General features: G+C 39.8%; 1 protein-coding gene across 1 annotated transcript in view; it reads left to right on the top strand.

Moving 5' to 3' along the window:
- The first annotated feature begins 201 nt into the window (after positions 1-201).
- The window catches only part of LOC126213454 (uncharacterized), a 449,182-nt gene continuing 430,517 nt past the window's right edge, over positions 202-18,866 (top strand). The window contains exon 1 of the mRNA XM_049941223.1: positions 202-231. The gene's annotated coding sequence lies outside the window, so the exon portion shown is untranslated. The remainder of the gene's footprint in view (positions 232-18,866) is intronic.

The following is an 18,866-nucleotide window of genomic DNA, read 5'->3' as shown; positions in this document are numbered from 1 at the left end:
CTTTCCGCATTTTTCCGCCATTTTACAGTTGACGTCACCGTTTTATCGCCTGTTTTACTTGTTTCTTTTCTTCTTCCGTTTTTTAACATAAAAGGTCTGTAGGCTGTAGAGCAGCGTACTAAGCTGCTGCCAGCCCGCCCCCTTCAATTAAGAAAATAAAAAAATAAAAAAATTCACAGTATTACATCGTACTCAATGTCTTATGATGCAGTATATTCATAATATTACGTGGTACAAAATGACTTATGATACATGATACATACAAAAAAATAATAATAATTTTGTGACATATAATTAGCATGTATTATACATCAGTGGTTCCTAATTATAGTTAATTTGTATAACACTCATTTCTGTTGCTAGTTTTTTTTATGATGTGTGAGATTTATCACTCACAGGATGAACTTTTGATCATTGTTTGCTAATGTAGCCAGCTACACTATAAAATTCTCCTTGCATCTGAAACTTTTTAGAGTCGTGGGGAACGTTTTCTCAGTTTTGAGGTCTTGTTATTCCCTTGGCATTGCTTGTATTAACTTGTTACCAGAGTATTAGGGCCCTTTTTCAAAAATTTTAAGTCTATGTGGAATACACCGCAGTTGTTTTCTGTTCCTTGTGTATGAACAGTCTCATTATTCTCCAGTTTTGTGAGAGCATGTAAGGCACTCACAATGGTCTTGCATATATACAGTGATGGAAATGTTGGAATGTTTAGTTCTTTGAAACAACTTTTACACAATTCTTTTTGTTTGTTTTTGAATATAATTCGAATGGCTTGCTTCTGTAATGTGAATATTCTCTTCATCCCTGTGATAGTTGAGTTCCTCCATACTGTGATTCCATATCACACATATGGTTCAAAAAGTCCATGATAGGCAGTGCAGTGAGTATGCTGAATCAGTTGTTTCATTATAACTATCACTGAGCTTAGCTTACTGGAAACAGTATTTATCTGCTGTTTCCAATGTAGCGCACTGTCTATTGTAATGCCCAAAAACTTAACTGAAGCTACTTCTTCCGGTCCTTTTTCATCTAAGAAAACATCCATATGTTCTTCTTTTTGTTTATTTTTGAAGACCATGTACATAGTTTTTTTTTTTAAGATTAGTAATTAAGTCATTTTCAGAGAGCCATTGGGACGTACTGCTGAATGATATGAATATATTTTGCTCAATTGCCTCCAAATTATTGGAAACATTGAGCACAGTCATATCATCTGCATAAAGTATTTTGATTTCAGTTTCACATGTTTGTATATTATTCACAAATAAATTGAAGAGAGCAGGTCCCATTACAGAACCTTGAGGTACAACATACATAATGCTTCTAACTTCTGATCTTTATAAGTTATTAATGGTTACATATTGCCCCCTGTTTCTTAGATATGATGTTATCCAGTGTGCTGCATGTCTACGAATACCAGCATTCTCTAGTTTCTTTACTAGGACTGTATGTTGAACTGTGTCAAATGCCTTGGATAAATGAAGAAAAACTCCAGACACTACCATCTTGTTGTCCAAGGCCTGTACAATTGATTCTGTTAATGATTCAGTTGCTGTTTCCGTTGATTTCCCTTTCTGTTGTCCATGCTGTGCTGGAGTTATTACATTATGGATATCCAAATAAGCAGTTAGTCTGTTTAGCATGAGAATTTCTAATATTTTGGAGAAGCCTGATACTGGCCTGTAGTTGGTAGGGTCATCTTGCTTTCCCTTTTTGTATACAGGTACAAGTTTAACTAATTTGAGTTTATCTGTAAATAGTACTTCTTGGAAAGAGCGGTTGGTAATATCCCGTAGTGGCATAATTACTTCTGCTGCCTCCTACTTGATTAGGTGGTTTGACACTTAATCATGTCCAACAGACTTTTTTGCTTTTAGATTTTTCATAATATTTGTCAGTTCCTTTTCAGACACTGGTTGGTTTGGTTGGTTTTTTTTTTGGGGAAGGAGACGAGACAGCGTGGTCATCAGTCTCATCGGATTAGGGAAGGATGGGGATGGAAGTCGGCTGTGCCCTTTCAGAGGAACCATCCCGGCATTTGCCTGGAGTGATTTAGGGAAATCACGGAAAACCTAAATCAGGATGGCCGGACGCGGGATTGAACCGCCGTCCTCCCAAATGCGAGTCCAGTGTCTAACCACTGCGCCACCTCGCTCGGTCAGACACTGGTTTCTGGAACATTGAGTGCCATGGCTTATCTGTCATGACAGTTTGGTGAGTTCTTTGGCTATTATATCCATGCTTCAGGTTTTCTATTGCATCTGTAGAGTAATTATTGAGGATGTTGGCACTTGTTGTTTTATCTGTGATTATTTTGTTATTTACTGTCATAGTTTCCATTTAATTTGTTTTCTGTGAGTATTTTTTCTTGCCCGTATCAGAGTTAATGATATTCCAAGCTGCTCTCATTTTATTTGTTGATTTTGAAATAGTCTCATTAATTGATTTTGCTTTTTCTTGTATTATCAACTGCCTGTATTTCTTCTCGTGTTGCCTGTAGGTTTCAATATTTTCTCCCTGTTTCATTTCTCTTAAGGTAGCTCTCTGTTCAATTATTTCCTTTGTGATCCACTGCTTATTTTTGAAAATTTTTTTCTTTTCCTCTTGGTTTTTGTAAATGCTAATTTGAAGTAATGTGTTGTGGTGTCTTTGAAAGCATTGTATTTTTCATCTGTTCCCTGGGCTCAAATCGTGTCCATCCACTGTTCTTTTCTTAACATCACTTTGAAGATGTTGATACTTTGTTGGCTGATAAGCCTAACATCTCTTTCTACACTTTTATCTTCCTTTTATGAGTTCAGATTTCCTATACTTCACAAAGCTGACCAAAATGATCAGAAATTCCTGTTTGCAGAACCTTTGTTGTATATGCATTGCTATCTATATTCGTGATAATATTGTCAATAATTTACTCAGTTTCCAAAGTCACTCTTGTTAGTTCCACAACACTTGCCTTCATGTTGCATTGTAGTAGTAGCTCCTCAAAGTTTTGCTTTCTCTATGTCACTCTTCCCATATCAATTTAAATCACCCCATATTACACAACCTTTCATTTTTATTTTTTTTATAGTAGAGTTGACATTTTTTTGAGGATCAGTACACACAAAATACTCTTGACTCATTGTAACCCATACCTCCAATTTCAAAACCTTTTTCTTTGCATTTTTGGTAAAGTTTTGTTTGTCTCATTCATATTACTATCATAATTATTTGCTGTTTGGACCAATATTGCTAACCCTCCACCTCTATATTCTGATCTGCAGAAATAGTTTGCAAGACTTCAAATTTCATTTTCTTTTAAGCCATGTTCACTTATACACAATATGTCTGGGCATATTTCATTTGCCAGTAGTTCTACTTCCAGTATTTTAAAACTCATGTATTGCAGATTTTGATGCAGAATTCTGAGCTTAATTTCTTTTTGCTAACTAATAAAATTTTCAGTCTCTATTTGATTATCATGTTCATGTTGTTGCTATTAATATTTAACTTCCAGTTTTTCGCTTCCCGTGGCTGTACTATAAAAAATCGTCTCCCAAATGTTGAGACGTCATCTTTCTTCTTACTTAAGTTCTCGTGGGCACTGATTCACTAGGCTTTCCTTTTTTCCTTTGTGCAGCAGTTTCCTGCTGTTCTTCATCTCATAAAATAAGCCAGAAAGAAGACACTTAAAGCAATATGCTTGGGTATTATATGGAATATTTTATTGAATAAAAATGTTGTATATAGGGCTGTAAGTTCTGAGATTTTACAAACCTGACAAATGAAAACAGGCTGCCCTGGCATGAAGTGAAGCAAGAGATCCAAGTAAACGTTAGCGACCGATATTTACTTTGAAAGTGACTGACTTCTCAAATGCATATTTCAAAATAAACAGAAGTAATCCTTGCTGGTCAACAGTTAACTTGTATTTTGTATGCATCATATTCTTTATTCTTTATTTGTCTGTGGATCATTTATTACAATGATATTGGACACTTTCATTTTTACATAAATCTTGCATATATATAGTTAGTTACAAAAAGGTAGTACATATACATATATTTTATAAAATACTCACAGAAAATATCATTAAAGTACATTATAAAAAAATTATACATACACATTATTTAATTTTTTATTTCAAGATAGTCTTTAACACTGTAAGGGCAAATCTCGATCAGATGTCTTTATACATTGTGGTAAACTGTTGTAGAGTATGCACCCAGCATTTGCAGGTTGTTTGTCTGTTAATTTTAGCCTGCTTTCTTTTATATAATAGTCATTTTATAGCCTTGTATAATGTTCGTCATATTCTCCATTTAGCAATTATATAATAGAGGGAAACATTCCACGTGGGAAAAATATATATAAAAAAAACAAAGATGCTGTGGCTTACCAAATGAGAAAGCGCTGGTAGATAGACACAATAGTGGTATGTTGATAGAGACACTAACACACACATAAAATTCAAGCTTTCGCAACCCACGTTTGCTTCATCAGAAAAGAGGGAAGGAGACGGAAAGATGAAAAGATGTGGGTTTTAAGGGAGAGGGTAAGGGTAAGGAGTCATTTGAATCCCGGGAGCGGAAAGACTTACCTTAGGGGGGAAAAAGGGACAGGTATACACTCTCGCTCGCGCGCGCGCGCGCGCACACACACACACACACACACGCACACACACACACGCACGCACGCACACACACGCACACACACACACACACACACACACACACACACACACACACACACACACACACACACACACACACACACTCTCTCTAGAGATGGGGGATCCGCTCCTGAACTAATTCATAGAGTTGAATCTTTCAAAGGAGTGATTATTCATAGAGTTGAATCTTTCAAAGGAGTGAACAATCAGTGATTCAGAAAAAAAGAACGGTAGCTCCAAACGTTTCCCACAGCAGAGAGAGAGAGAGAGAGAGAGAGAGAGAGAGAGAGAGAGAGAGAGAGAGAGTCGGAGCAGGTCAGCGGGGCCTCTGCTGGTCAGAGCACACGGCACGCCACACAACACAGCCAGCGTCGGCCTCTGCCCTGCTTCTGCCTTGGCTGCCTGCATTGTGCAGTGCCCCATTGGATTTTGTGTTTCACATATCCCGTGCCGTCTCTTTACTTCCTCTGCCGCGTGCAGTGTCTGGAGCAGCTTAACTTAGCATTGCACTCAGTCGGCGATCGTTTCAGTCGCACGTCCTGCCCTCTGGGCAGTTGATGCTAGCAACAGGACAGAGAGCCTCCTAGCGGAGAACATAAGAACTACTTGCAACAACCTGCTTGCAAGAGAGCGGACGATTTGTCTCGGAGCGGGTGACTGGTGGCCGCTCACCGCTCCCCCCACCCTCGGAAATCACCCGCTCAACGCTCACCCCACCGTTCTAGACTCTAGCCAGAGCGTTGAGCAAAGCAACTCAGGTGTCACTCTGGTCTCTGCGGTCTTAGCTCACGCAGTAATACAGCTCGCGGCTCGACCTGCTTGACTCAGCGCCTCTGCATCGGAGTTCGTCTCTACTGGATATTGTTCTTCGTAGTAATACCGTTATGTATATTACATAATTATGTTATGTATACATCATTTGTTTTTATTTTATTTTTATTTGTTTAAACTGATCAGATTAGGTTCCTGACGGTTCCTCTTACTATAGCATTTTTTATTATGGTCACTCGAATTTACGCTTTAATTACGAGCGAACTGATAAACGTATAGCAAAAGTGATACAACAATATTTTCCTTGTTTTATTCTGCGGAAGGCTATATGCAGCATTTTGGTCTTACAGTCAAATTTATATATTTTTTTCTTATTGTAGTACGGATTTTGCGATTTTAGGCGTCTTCGGAAGGAAACGTTCACTTTAAAAATATATGGCTTGCGATGTATTTGTACGAGGTTAATGAAATTTTAATACATTATAGACAAATATATTGTTAATGTAAATCTCTAGTTACAACATTTTCCGATCACCCAAAAAACCACGATAGTGCAAAATAAATCAATAATCAAAAACTTTGTCATATCGTGGAAATTTCAATCAACAATACAAAATTCTTACTCATTATCTGTGTTACTTCAAAATAGGATCAAAATACAGGCATAGTACTGGAATAAACCAAGTTTAAAGGGCAATGTGCCTTCCATTTATTTTCTATTGTGAATGAGTGATGAGTCATGAAAAAGAGCTAGTTCATTTCAGGGAGTGAACAGTTCTGATCCGATCTCTGAAAAGAACAGTTTTTCCCATCTCTAACACATACACACACACATCCATCCGCACATATATATGTGCGACAGCTTGACTTTTGTGTGTGTGTTCATGTTTGTTAGTGTCTCTATCAACATACCAATGCTTTCGTTTGGTAAGTTTCATCATCTTTCTTTTTTGATATATTTTTTCCCTCGTGGAATGTTTCCCTCTATATAAGTTTCCCTATATATATATATATGTCTTAAATATGTCTGCTTGTGTCTGTATATGTGTGGATGGATATGTGTGTGTGTACGCGAGTGTATACCCGTCCTTTTTTCCCCCGTAAGGTAAGTCTTTCCGCTCCCGGGATTGGAATGACTCCTTACCATCTCCCTTAAAACCCACATCCTTTCGTCTTTCCCTCTCCTTCCCTCTTTCCTGATGAGGTAACAGTTCATTGCGAAAGCTTGAATTTTGTGTGTATGTTTGTGTTTGTTTGTGTGTCTGTCGACCTGCCAGCACTTTCATTTGGTAAGTCACATCATCTTTATTTTTAGATATATTTTTCCTACGTGGAATGTTTCCCTCTCTCTATATATATATATATTACTGTTTGTTTATATTTTATACTGTTTATATTTTATACTGTTAAAATTTTAAGCTCCATGAATTTATTTCTGCTGGGTTCTCTAGGTGATACTTTCACGGTGCATCGTACGGCTGTCGTTTGTAATCTTAATACCCTTTGTGTGTGCACATTTGCACTATTTCCCCGCGCAAGGATGCTGTATGAGAGGAGCGAATGGACTAGTCCATAGTACATCGTTTGTAAGAGTGTGTCTGTTTACTAACTGTGACATTTTTCTCATCAGAAATATGTTTGAAAATATTTTGCTGCATTTGTTATTTATGTGATTCTCCCATTCATATACCTATCCACTGTTACACCTAGAAATTTATAGCTGTCTGTCTGCTTTAGTTCTAGGTCTCCAAGCGTGACTATGATGTTGTCCAAAGTGTGCTGTTTGTTTGCATGTTTCTTTATGTATTTTGTTTTGGTTCCATTTATAAAGAGATTGCTGTAGAACTGGTAACAACAAATAAAGTGTCATCTGCATACATGTCGACACTATCAGATACTGATTTGGTCATATCATTGACATACAAAATGAAAAGTAGGGGACCAAGGACAGATCCTTGGGGAACTAAGTATTTAACAATTTCATAATTTGAAAAGACACTTGTAATATTATTTTTACTTTTTGCTTTATTTCTACACACTGCATTCTATTTTCCAAAAACAATTTAATGATGTCCCTCTTATGCTATAATGAAGAAGCTTTTCTAATAGGATGTCATGGCATACACAATCAAATGCTTTAGATAGGTCCAGGAACATACCACAGACTCTTCTATTCATCAAGTGCCTTAGTTACCAGTGCTACGAATTCAGCTAATGCTGTTTTGGTAGATTTGCCCTTTCTGAATCATGTTGTTCATAATTCAGAATATTGCAAGTTTGTGTAAAATTTAATAATCTGTCTTTCATTGCGGTTTCCATTATTTTAGAGAGTACAGATGTAATAGTTATCGGTCTGTAGTTTCCTGGGTCTTTTTTGCAGCTTTGTTGATGTATAGGGATTACTTTACTCTTTTTCAGGCACATTGGAAATATTCCTTTTTATATACATAAGTTTATCAGACTGGCCAATGGGTTTACTACCCATTGTAAACAGCATTTAATTAGTTTAGTGGATATACCATCAAGTCCCTCAGTGTTTTCCTGTTTTTAGACTATGTATTATTTTTACTATTTCTGATTCATTAGTTGGGGTCAGAAATAAGTATTTTGTTGCAAATGGAATTTTTATTGTGTTTATTTTGGAAATATTATTTTGAGTTGTTAATTTGTCCACAACTTCAATATAGTGTTTCTTTAAAATATTGCTGATGTTTTCTGCATCCCTCAGTTCCCTCCCATTTACCTCAAGTATTATGTTATCAGTGTTTTCCACGCCTACACCTTTCCTCTTTTCTTTTATGAGAGACCATATGTTCTTAGTGATATTTGTTGACGTTGCTATCTTGTTTTCATAATATGTTGATGTAGTCTCTTTTCTCTTAGTTTTCTTCTTTTCCCTATATGTAACCCTATTTTCTTGGGTTGGCCTTAACTGACACTTTTCATACATGATTTTCACCTCTTCCCTCTCTCTTTTTACCTCTACTATGACCTAATTTTTATTCTTTATTTTATTTATTTCTCTATGTACTAATGAGCATGCAACATATACGTAATGGCCTAATGTTTTGCAGAATGATTCACCGACAGTACACGCTAAAAAAAAAAAAAAAAAACATAACCCCAGATGCGGCACTATGAGAAAAGAAACATGACTGACGGACGAAATGTGAGCAATGTGAAATAAGCACACAAACTTCATCGCTATGTTCCAGGCATTCGAGTTTGGAAGAACAGTTTGCATTTCAAACCTGTGCACGATCGGAGGACGCGTGCCTTGAAATGAGAACCGAGTAAGGTGGCACAGTGGTTAGCCCACTGGACTCACATTCAAGAGGACGACGGTTCAATCCTGTGTCCGGCCATCCTGATTTAGGTTTTCTGTAATTCCCTAAATCGCTTCAGGCAAATGCCGGGATGGTTCCTTTGAAAGGGCCCGACCGACTTGTTACCTAATCCAATGAGACCGAAGCCCTCGCTGTTTGGTCACTTCCCCCTAAAACAACCCAACAACCCTTTAAATGAGCACGAGTTTTGAGAGGGAAAGGAAATGCACCCAGGCCTGTGCAAACACCTATCTTTGTGTCAGTAGGTGGGTATCGCTCGCAGAGGTCAGATATCTGTGTCGGTCATCGCCGTGCTGCATTTGTCTCATCGGGCAGTTCTCAACCTAAGTCTATACTGTGCTATTCATATTTTTTAAAATGCCATTTTATGTGTAGCTCTTGGTCCATTCCTATATCTACATCTATACTCTGCAAACCACAGTGAGATGCACGGCAGAGTTTATGCCCAATTCTGCCAGTTCTTAGGTTTTCTTCCCATTCCATTTACATATCGAGCATGGGAGGAATGACTGTTTGAATGCCTCTGTGTGTGCTGCAATTATTCTAATCTTATCCTCACAATCCCTATGTGAACACTATGTAGGGGGCTGTAGTATATTCCTAGAATCACCATTTTGTTAATAGACTTTCTTGAGATAGTTTACGTCTATCTTAAAGAGTCTTTCAGTTCACTTCCTTCATTATCTCTGTGACACTCTCCCATGGATTAAACAAACCTGTAGCCTTTAGTATTGCCCTTGTCTGTATACATTCATTATGTGCTGTTAGTCTATTTGATACAGGCTACAGAGACTTGATCAATATTCTACAACCGGTCACATGAGTGATTTGTAAGCATTCCACTTTGTTGACTGATTGCACTTCCCCAGAATTCTACCACCTGCTTTATCCATGACTGAGTCTATGTGATCATTTCATTTCACACCCCTACAAAGTGTTTCACTCAGGTTTTTGTATGAAGTGGCCGATTCCAACAGTGGCTCATCAGTATTATAATCATAGAATACTGTAATTCAGAGAATAAGTGGTAGTCAAAATTTGAAACTACAGTTCCGTCATTTTTCCCTAGTCTGCTACTCCATTACTAGAAAAGCAAGACTCACATGCCATGATAAATTAAAAAATAAGACAGTCCAAGAATAAGGCAAAAACTATTCAGAACATTATTTAACAAAGAAAACTAGTAATCCAGTGAAACTGAGCCCCAGGAAATAGTTGTTACAGAAATGGGGACACTCAAATCATTGGCCACCAATTTCAATCATTAGGGCCCATTTCCTCACAGTGGCTGCACCAAGTAACAAATAATGCAATACAGACGTGTTAGATTCACTTGTGCCGATGCTGCATGCAACACCAGCAGAGAATAGTTTCAAAAATACCATACCTAAGGAGATTACATAAGTCGTTAGCTCATTAAAAAGCAGCAGTTCTGCTGATTGTTTCCAGCAGGACATTAAAATCTTGTGCTGACTTGACATAACTACCCTCAAGTTATCTTTGCAATGAATCTGTCTCTTGGGGCATATTTCCTGGTTGTCTTAAATGTGCTTATTGACTCCCATCTAAAAAAAACGAGATAAGGATAACCACCTCTAATTACAGATCTGTATCGCACCTTCCAGTCCTTTCAAAAGTATTTGAGAAAGCGGTCTCTGATACAGTATGGATGCACTTCACTAATCAGAACTCGTTAAACACCTTTCAGTTTGTCTTTTGTAAAGGAACCTCCAAACAGAAAGCGTACTAAAGCTCACAAATGAAGTACTGTAAGAGCTGAATGAGAAAAATCTTCTACACAATAAAAGCGTTTACTCTTCACATATTTTTCCAGGTCTCCTTCAGTGTGTGTTATATTTGTGCCACACTTCCAGATTTTATTTATAAATTTCATGCATACAGTTCTTCGTACTGTTTTAGTCTGTGGTTAAGTAATGTGTAGCTTTCTCATACTGTTTCAAGAAGCAGTTGCCCTCAGAAAGTTGTGAGTTTACATGTACTTGGAGTGGATACCAGATGTAGTCTTCAAAATAAGTTTGCACTGTTATTTCTTTTTAGCTTCCATTATGACTCAGATGATCTTTTTTTGTAGCCTAAAAGCTTTGAGTAGGCTAGTTTTTCTAACCCCAAGAAAATTATACTGTACCTAATGACTGAAACAAAGTGTGCATAGGATACAGCTAAATAGTAGATTAAGTCTTTACCTGTTTGACAGCAGACTATTGCTGTTGAGTCATTTGCTTAGGGGATGACATCAAACTGAACCCTGTATGGCATATTAATATAATACAAAAATACTGGTAGCCCTAATATGGATCCTTATGGAAGGCCATATTGTGTGTGTTTCCAGCCACAGATGAATTTCTCCTCATTGTTATTAACAGGCACTCATTGCTGTCTCTTTGCCATGTAATATGACACCCAGCTAAGAGATTTTCCTTGAAAACCATAGCTTGTCACCAGAATGAGATTTTCACTCTGCAGCAGAGTGTGCGCTGATATGAAACTTCTGGGCAGATTAAAACTGTGTGCCGGACCGAGACTCGAACTCGGGACCTTTGCCTTTCACGGGCAAGTGCTCTACCGTCTGAGCTATCCGAGCACGACTCACGCCCCGTCCTCACAGCTTCACTTCTGCCAGTACCTCATCTCCTACCTTCCAAACTTTACAGAAGCTCTCCTGTGAACCTTGCAGAACTAACACTCCTCTCGGTCCGGCAACAGTTTTAATCTGCCCAGAAGTTTCATAGTTTGTCACTTTTTGGAGAAGGGAGTCACAGTTTGCAGGATTGAAAGCTTTGGTAAGGTCACATAAGATGGCTGATACACAGTACTGGTAGTGTAAACTAATATGTGGGATGAATTGTAATTTTCTATCTGATCACATGCAGATCTTTTGGAAAAAAAGTTGTTTACAATGAGATAGGTCTATAGTTTTGCATTCCATCTCTTTCTCCTATTTTATGAACAGCATGTTGTAATCTGTCTGGAAAATGTTCATCAAAAGACTAATTGATTATGAAGAAGGTTGGATGTGGAGTACTATGATTGACCATTTTAATTGTGGGGATCCTCATCCCAACCCATTAAGTTAAAATGTTTAGTGACATTATGATTTTTCATAACATCAGAGATGGAAACATGGGACAATTTAAAGCCTGAGTAATTTCTCTGCCATTATAGGATATCTACTTGCTAGTGAATAGCGACTGATTTTATTGAGATTTATGAAAAGATCAGTGAGGGATTCGAATATGGCACTGGATTCTTACTTATCATTAGTTTCATTTGCAGCACACTTTTTCAATTTAACCACTTTTTTAAAATTTCATTACACATGTAAGAAATTCCAATATTCGATCAGCTTTTGCCTCTATATGCAGTTTCCTCATCTTAATTCCTTTTGCAACCCATGATCTACTTTTACGAAAATCAGTCGATACTGGCACAAAATGGAAGCATTTTGCTACATATAGACCCATACTCTGTAAACCACAGTCAAGTACATGGCAGAGGGTGCATCCCATTGTAGCAGTTATTAGGATTTCTTCCTGTTCATTTCATATAAGGAGTGCGGGGAGAATTGTTTGAATGCCTCTGTGTGTGCAGTAAGTACTGTAATCTTGTCCTCATGATCCCACGTGAGTGACATTGTAGTATATTCCTGGATCATCATTTAAAGCCTGTTTTAGAATCTTTGTTAGTAGGCTTTCTGAGGATAGTTAAAATACTTACATGTTCAAGAGTCTGCCAGTTCAGCTTCTTCAGCATATCTGTGATGCTCTCCCACAGGTCAAACAAACCTGTGACCATTCATGCTGCCCTTCTCTGTATATGTCCAATATCCCCTGTCAGTCCCATCTGGTATGGGTCCCACACAGTTGGGCAACATTCTACACAGGATGGGTTGCCCAACTGATTTGTACACTATCTCGCGCGTAGACTGATTACACTTTCCCGGTATTCTACCACTAAACTGAAGGCTGCCACCTACTTTTCCCATAACTAAGCCTGTCTGACCATTTTGTTGATCATATCTTTACAAAGAGTACCACTCAGGTATTTTTATGAGTTGACCGATTCCAACTGTGACTCATTGATACTATAATCATAGTATACTACATTTTTTCATTGTGTGAATTGAGCAGTTTTCTATTTCTGAACATTTGAAGCAAGTTGCCAACATTTGTACCACTTTGAAATCTTATCAAGATCTGACTGAATATTTATGCAGCCTGTTTCAGAGAGGTTTCTTTTTTTTCATATAACTGCATCATCTGCAACAAGTGTGAGGTTACTGTTAATATTGTCTGCAATGTGATTAATTACAATATGAGCAGAAAGTGTCCCTGGGGTGCATCTAAAGTTACTTCTATATGTGACAATGACTCTCCATCCAAGAAAGCATGCTGTGTTCTCCCTACCAAAACACCCTCAACCCAGTCACAAATTTCACTTTGTACCCCACATGATTGCACTTCTGACAATTAGTGTAGGTGTAGAACTGAGTCAAATGCTTTTCAGAAATCAAGAAATACTGAATCCATCTGACTGCCTTGATCAAAAGCTTTCAGTATGTTATGAGAGAAAAGTGTGAATTGGGTTTCACTTGATTGATGTTTTTGGAATCAATGCTGATTTGCATCGAGAAAGTTATGTTGTTTGAGATGCCTCATATCTCTGAGCTGAGAATATGTTCCAAGATTCTACAACAAATCAATGTCAAGGATATTTTATGGCAGTTTTGTGGATCGTTTCTACTATCCTTGTTGTAGACAGCTGTGACATGTGCCTTTTTCCAAGAACTGGGCACACTTTTTTTGTTCGAGGGATCTATGATAGATTATAGTTAGAAGCAGAGCTAAGTCAGCTGTAAATTTAGTATTGAATCTGACAGAGAGTCCATCAAACGATGGAGCTTTTTTCAATTTAATGATTTCAGCTGTTTCTCAAGACCACTGATGCTAATACATTGATTTGATTTGTTTTCATTTTAACAGGGAAGCTAAATTAGCTTAGGTCTAACCGACCACCGCCTGCATCAAAAATAAGTTTATTGTGTGGTATCGCACCCTATCTATCTAGTAAAGCCAACTAGTGCCCTTGAATAGTGCAAGGAGTCCCTCCATCAGTGTTTTGTTAGACACAATTTCTTGAGGTGTAGTTGTGTTGAAGATTATGTATCTTTTACTCTCCAGTACCATGCATCTGTAGATTAGGTGTGACGCAGTTTCATCACCCTCATCACAGATCCTACGTTTATTGTCCTCTTCCATTATACCCATTGTGTGTATGCATTTTTTTAAATTCCCATGGCCAGTCATCAGTCCAGTCAGGAGTTTAATCTCTTTCCTGTTTAGTCCCAAGATTACAGAGCTTCTTTTAAAACATGGCTTGGGTATCATTACCTTACCATGTTTTTGTTTATGGACCTTGGTCCAACATCCTATGTGATGTTTCCTAAGCCAGTTCCGTAGTTCTAAATTAATCATAGCCTTGGTGATTGTCAGGACAGGTTCCCGTCCAGTAAATGGTTTTGTTGCCCCCAGCCTAGCCAGTAAGTGAGCTTGTTCGTTGACACAGATCCCTGAGTGGCCAGGAACCCACACTAGGTTTACCCTTTTGCTTCCCCTTAGCTCCACCAGAGCCCTGTGGTATTCTGCAACAATCTTAGATCTTGTTGCAGGAGCTGCGAATGATTTCAGGACTGCCTGTCTGTCTGAATAGATGTAGATGCTACAGTCCTTGTAGCACCTAAGCATATTCTCCTCCACACATGCCCAGATTGCAGTAATTTCAGTTTGGAATACAGACGCCAGTTTTCCTAAAGAGATGATGCCCTCCAGTCTTGGCTGAACCCCGTACACCCCTGCCCCAATGCCTTGGTCTCTTTTTGACCCGTCAGAGAACCAAATGATGTCATCCGTATGATGTCAAGCTGTTTTTTCCCACTGCTCCCTGCTTTCAATTATTATATATTAAGGCTTGTCAAAGCAGATGGGAGTTATTATATAGTTGTCAAACATTCCATAGCCATTCCAATATTTACCTCACTCAGTATGTTAGTGTGTGATTCTGTATATCCAAATGAGACCCAGTTTTTTCCAGTTTTAAGTCTGTGTGTCCCAGCTGCTGCCTCCATCTTGACCCAAAGGTGTAGTGGAGGCATGTCCCACATGGCTTCCATTCCAGCAGTTGGTGTGCTACTAATGCCGCCTGTTATGGCTAAGGAGGCCAATCTCTGCACCTTTGCAAGCCCCTTAGCTGCAACCCACTGTTGTACCTTCTTCCACCACACTACAGCACTGTAGGAAATCCTAGGTCTGACCATTGTGGTGTATATCCAGTGCATACCCCTGGGGCTTAGGCCCCAGTTTTTGCCACAAGCCTTTCTAGTACTCACTTGGAACAGATACTGTTAATGTGAGAGGTCCATGTTAACTTCTCATCTAAGGTTACCCCTAGATATTTCACTATCGCCTTCACAGGTAGAGTTTCATTGAAGAGCTTTAGATTCCAACTTGAGCGTGGAATATGTCTCTTTGTAAATGCCACCTCAACAGCCTTAGGATTAATCCGCAGATCCTGTTTAATGCACTAATTTTTAGGAGTGCCCAAACCTTCTTGTGCCATATTTCTAACTGTGTCAGTAAATTTGCCAAGTATTACTATGACAAGGTCATCTACATATCCTTGGCAGAAGCATTGGCTGGAATTTAATTCCACAATGAGTTCGTTCACCACTAGATTCCACAATACAGGGGACAAAACTCCTCCTCGTGGGCAGCCTATAGCGTTGTTAATTACCATCTTTTCATTCATCATGGTAGCCTCTACCTTCCTTCCACTAAGTATGACCCTGGTCCACCTACATATAGTGGTCCCCACGTCATGCACCTCTGCTGCCCTTACCATGGAATTGGTCATGTTACTGAAGGCCCCGACGATATCAAGGGAGATTCAGAGGGCTAGTTCTTGGAACTGAAGTGCTTTCTCCACCTTCCCAATGAGTTGGTGGAGAGCTGTCTTACATTATTTACCTGGTTGATATGCGCACTGGTTTGAATGGAGCGGGGCCCTACTTAGCCTCCTCTCCCCAACACATACATTAACCAGTTTTCCCAAAGTTTTGAGAATGTAGGAGGACAGACTGATTGTTCTCGTATCCTTAGCCTTGATATGATCAGTTGTCCCTGGCTTTGGAATGAAGACCACCTTCATTGCCCTCCATGCACTGGGAATGATTCCTACTGCTAGGCTATCCCTGAATAGCCTGCATAGGACTCATATGAGCTTCTCTCCTGCCTGTTGGAGGAGAGCTGGAAAACTTCCATCTGGGTCAGATGACTTGAACAGTTGGAATGTTCCCACTGCCCACTGGATTTTATTAAATTTCACACACTCCTTGGCAAATTCCCAGTCCTCTCTTCGAGTGCCTGAGAACCGTGGTCTCCCCAGGATCACATTCTGGACTGTGTTGTCTGGCAGAGCATATTAAGGAAAGTGAGTTTTGAGGAGCAGTTCCAGTGTCTCATGTGCTGTATTTGTATATTCCCCATCCTCCTTCCTCATCGTACCTCCTGGATTGGTTGGTACTCTAGTGAGAATCTTGTGCAGTCTGGCTTGTGCAGCCATGCTCTCCACTTCCTCACAGAATTTCTTCCAGGATGCCTCCTTTGCTTGTCTGATTGCAAGATTGTATTTGACAAGGGCATCATGATATTTAGCCCATTGTCCTTTACTTCTTACAATATTAAATAGTATAAGTATGTTTTCTTTGCATTTCTAAGTTGTTATTCCACCAAGGCACACTCCTATTTGTGCACTTCTTGGTGATTGTGCAGTTGTCCTGATATGAGGTCACTGTGGCAGAGGCAACAGCATCTGCTACTTCCTCCATTTCTACTGGATTCCTTATCGAGGTTTTAATTTCTGATAATTCTAAATCAAGGTCCCTCCTGTATGTATCCCAGTCTGCTTTCCTGGGATTCCTATAGGTCATGGTCTGTCTGATTCCCATTTCATCCTTGAGTTTAATGTATATGTGGTCTGATGAGGATGACTCCAGCACCACATGCCATTGTTTGACATAGCTGCCCATCATCATGGAAGTAAAGGTTGTGTCAATTACTTCTTCCCTTCTGCTATTCCTGAACGTGGGTTCATTGCCCCTATTCAGGACCTTTTAAGTTGTTAGCTGAAAGGAGTTCAAGAAGGTACTCGCCTCTACAGTTGGTGTCCTTGCTGCCCCACACTAGGTTGTGGGCATTGGTGTCACATCCCACCAGCAGTTGGTCACTTTGCTGATGACAAGTCTCTACCAGTCTCCTCACCTCCAAGAGAGAGGTGAGCTGCCTTCGTAAGGGAGGTATGCTGAGGCCAAAACAGTTTCCCTCGTGATACCTTCCTCATACTGAAGCATTTTAATGGTCACTAAATCCCTAGAGCACAAATCCATCATTGGCATGAAAGAAATTCCATTTCTTACATAGATGCTGGAGTTTCTTAGATTTCTAGCATAGATCAGCTTACCTCCAGTGCCAATGAGGCCCGATACACCACCTTCATATAAATAGGGTTCTTGGATCAGGGTCACGTTCACTTCCTGCCTTCTCAGGCAGCGACTCAGGGCTGCAGAGGCCCCTTTTACTGTGCTGCAGATTAATCTGCAGCACCTCCAGGCTCCGTCATGCTTCCATGTTTGAGAAGCCTGACAGTGACCTGCGAGAACACTAAAAGCAATTTCAGGTCCTGCTCCTGCATCACCTTCAGGGACTTCTCTCTGACCTGCTCTACCAGGGTTCGCCCTTCCAGTACAGCCTTCTGGTTGACCAGTCTTCTGTCGATACTTTTGGGTTCTGGGCCCCTCTTTTCCCAAACTAAGTCCTAGGAGAGACTTCCTTAAGGATCTTTGGTTCCCATGTTGGTATCTTTGCAATCTTAAGAAGCTCCACTGCCATCTTAACCAGCAGCTTTGCATCTTTCCATGGGGATATCATGAGCACCTTTTCCTTAAACCATTCCACCATGTGTACCCCCTCACAGACAAAAATTAGGGCACCAGGATCTAGATAGACCCTCCTGAAGTTGGATATTAGGCCAGTGCCCCCTCCCCCCCCTCCCCCCAGTCTTTTCAAAGAGGGCCATCTGTACCAATTCCTCCTGCTGTGAAGTGATGGCCACCAGTGGACAGCCTTCCTGGATAACTGCCACCCTAAAAAGCGAGATTGCAGTACTATAGGTCTGTTTTCCTATTTCTTGCCACGGTTTTTTCTGGACTCTCTTATCCAGGGAGGAGGGAGTCTTTGATTCCTCCTTATCTGCTGGCTACCTGTCTTTGACGTAGTGGTGGTCTTCTTATCACTTTCAACCTGAGACAGTTTCTCCTGGGTGTCTTAGGTTCAGGTCTCTTTAGTTCCCTCCACTTGTCTTTAGGAAGCCATTCTCTTCCTTCCTTTTTCCTCAGTTCGCTGAGTATTTTCCTCCTCTAAGCCCCAGACAAGCCTTTGAGCTGGTCTAGCTTCTCGGTTACAGTTCCCACTTCTGGCTCAGGTCTAGACTGTGATTCAGTAATGGGAATGCCTTCCATCGGTACTGTCCCTGATGTTTGGATATCTCAGGTCTGTTTGCTCCTCAGTTTGTTTTTCTATATTTTCATAATATAATATAATAATATAATATAATCATGTCCATATTGGTCCCACGAGATTTGGGGATCTACAAGATCCACACCACATATACCCCCCGTGGTGTAAGGCTACTTACTCAGGGAGGTCACCTGATATCCCTGAGGCTTGGTTTGCGACACATCTTCCCATGTGCCATGCACCCCTTGGCACGGATCACATCACACCTTGGATTGGGTCAGGGAGTTGGGTAGTACTAGGTGTGGATAGGGAAGATGGGACGTGTTGGGACACTCTTAGTCTGATCCATCGGCTGAGGCCTTTCCAACAGTAGGTCCTCAACCTTCGGCATAGCCCTCAGCTTCATGCAGATACTTAAGCCTCTCCATCCGCACGGACAGTGCTTCATCGAGGTGGTGTCCCCCAGAGAGGATGCTAATACATACCTCATTCGTCTTTTCAACAGTA

Source organism: Schistocerca nitens, chromosome 11 (assembly GCF_023898315.1).
Source record: "Schistocerca nitens isolate TAMUIC-IGC-003100 chromosome 11, iqSchNite1.1, whole genome shotgun sequence".
Taxonomy (NCBI): domain Eukaryota; kingdom Metazoa; phylum Arthropoda; class Insecta; order Orthoptera; family Acrididae; genus Schistocerca; species Schistocerca nitens.
This window is presented reverse-complemented; position numbering and strand designations above follow the sequence as displayed.